Genomic DNA, 2,544 nt, shown 5'->3' with positions numbered 1-2,544 from the left:
GTCTGTGTTCAGGTCCCACAAACAGCACATAACCTCCTTCCTTGGGTGGGGGTCTGGATTTTGTTTTTCTTTCTTTTTTTTTCCGCGGGTCTGGGGATGGAACCCAGGGGCATTTGACCTCCGAGCCACACCCCCTACCCTATTTTTTATTCTTTATTTTGAAACCGGGTCTCACTGAGTTGCAGAGGGCCTCACTAAGTAGCTGAGGCTGTCGGCGAACTGCGATCCTCCAGGTCTCAGCCTCCCAAATGCTGGGATTACAAGCGTGTGCCACCACGCCCAGCTGGATTTTGTTTTTCTTAACCTTTTATTTCCAGGGAGTCCCATTCCGTCCCCTCAATACCTACCTCCTCACCAGGAGCAGCAGCAGCATGTCAGACTGTCCCACCTCTGCGAGACTGTCCTTCCATCATAGACAGCCCCAGCCAGGAGGTGGTGGCAGCCTCCTTTCTGCTTTGCCCATCCGTGGCTCTTGTCTTCCTTCTCATCTCTGTGTAAGTATGGTACAAGAGTTAGAATTTTTTTTTTTTTTTTTTTTTTTTGGTGGTACTGGGGTTCCTGGAAACCCTCCTACCTCCGGGCTACGCTCCCAGACCTATTTTTTTATATTTTTATTTGGAAACAGGGTCGCCTAAGCCAGCACAGCTGGCTTTAAACCTGCGCGACCCTCCTGTCTTACAAGTCTGCGCCACCACGCCCGGCTGAGTTAAAAATTCTTACCAGGCATGGCAGCGCACACATGGGATCCTAGGCTTGGGAGGTTGACACAAAAGAATTGCAGGAGGACAGCCTCAGCTACTTAGTGAGACCCCCTGCAACTTAGTGAAGCCCTGTTCCAAAATAAAGAATAAAAAATAGGGCAGGGGGGATAGCTCAGAGGTTGAATGCCCCAGGGTTCCATCCCCAAACCCACAAAAAAAAAAGGAAAAAAAAAAAAAAAAGAAAAAAAAAAGAAAGCTGAGCGTGGTGGCACATACTTGTAATCCCAGCATTTGGGAGGCTGAGATAAGAGGTTCGTGGACAGCCTCAACTACAATTTAGTGAGGCCCTTTGCAACTCAGTAAGAGAATGTTTCAAAATAAAGAATACAAAATAGGGCTAAAAGTGTAGCTCAAAGGTAGAATGCCCCTGGGTTCCATCCCCAGTACCACCAAAAAACAAAAAACAAAAAAACAAAAAAAACTATAGATCTGATTGGTAAGCTTTTTTTTTTTTTTTTTTTTTTTTTTTTTTTATGGTGCTGGGGATTGACTCCAGGAGCATTCTACCTCGAAGCTACACTCCCAGCATCCCTACCCCCTGCTTTTTTTGGAAGGAGACTCTTGCTAAATTAATGTAAGCCTCACTGAGTTGCTGAGTCTGTCTTTAAACCTACAATCCTCCTGTCTCATCCTCCTAAGTACTAGGATTACAGGCATGCACCACCTTGCCTGGCTGGTAAGTATCTTTATGACAGGACACTTGAACTAGCCCCAAGCAATGGCCTGGCCTCCCAGAACGGATAGCTCCATGGTGAAATTGCCCTTCTAAGTGGAAACAGTGATCACCCCGGGACTGAAAGGAGGCTACCTGCCCCCTGAGAACCCATATCCCCTCAAAGGAGGATGAGCCACCAACTCTACCTGCCACGCAAACCCCCAACAGCAAGAACCCAAGCAACCCTTGCCTTTGTTCCCCTTTCCTAGAAAGCCCCATTATCCATCAGTCCCTTGAAGATGGATCTGTGGTGACTGTGCCCCTGTATCTGCTCTTTCCCACTGATTACTAACTCTCTTCCTGCCCTTCACAACTGATCCTGTGTGTGTGTGTGTGTGTGTGTGTGTGTGTGTGTGTGTGTGTTTGTGTGTGTGTGGTACTGGGGATGGAACCCAGGGGCATTTGACCTCTGAGTGACACACCCAGCCCTATTTTTTATTCTTTATTTTGAAACAGGGTCTCACTGAGTTGCAAAGGGCCTCACTAAGTAGTAGCTGAGGCTGTCCTCGAACTGCGATCTTCCCGTCTCAGCCTCCCGAATGCTGGGATTACAAGTGTGGGTCACCATGCCCGGCTCCCGATCGCCTCTTTGATCGGCATATTGGGACAGGTGGCCCAGCCTGGTCCGTGGGGACCAATGGGGCCAGGGCCTTTGCCCAAGGACTCTGGTGACAATTATTTTGAGTTTCTTGGAGGCAGGGATTGTGTTCTCTGCACTTTGTCCCTCAACTCCCAATGTAGATCTAAATGAACCCTAAAGTGAGCTTTAATAAATATGTGATTAATGAGATGGGCCTCTGAGAGAGTATCAATCGTGTTCCTTGACTTGCGCCTTGGCTGCGGTTCAGGACTGGAGCCAGCTCCACATTCTGACCTTCCCAGTCCTGACCCTGCTTGGGATGAGATCCAGATTCTGTAATTAATCATCTGGCATGCTACTTATTTTCTTCCATACAGTCCTATCACATTGGCATGTCTCACAGTCTCCATGAAACAGTTCCTTATTATCTGACAGGAACAAGAGATGGCTCTCAAAAAAAAATTGTTTTGTTTTCTTGTTTTTGTTTT

This window comes from Muscardinus avellanarius (assembly GCF_963383645.1).
Source record: "Muscardinus avellanarius genome assembly, chromosome: 4".
NCBI lineage: Eukaryota > Metazoa > Chordata > Mammalia > Rodentia > Gliridae > Muscardinus > Muscardinus avellanarius.
The sequence above is the reverse complement of the archived record's forward strand: the minus strand, read 5'-3'. Positions refer to the sequence as shown.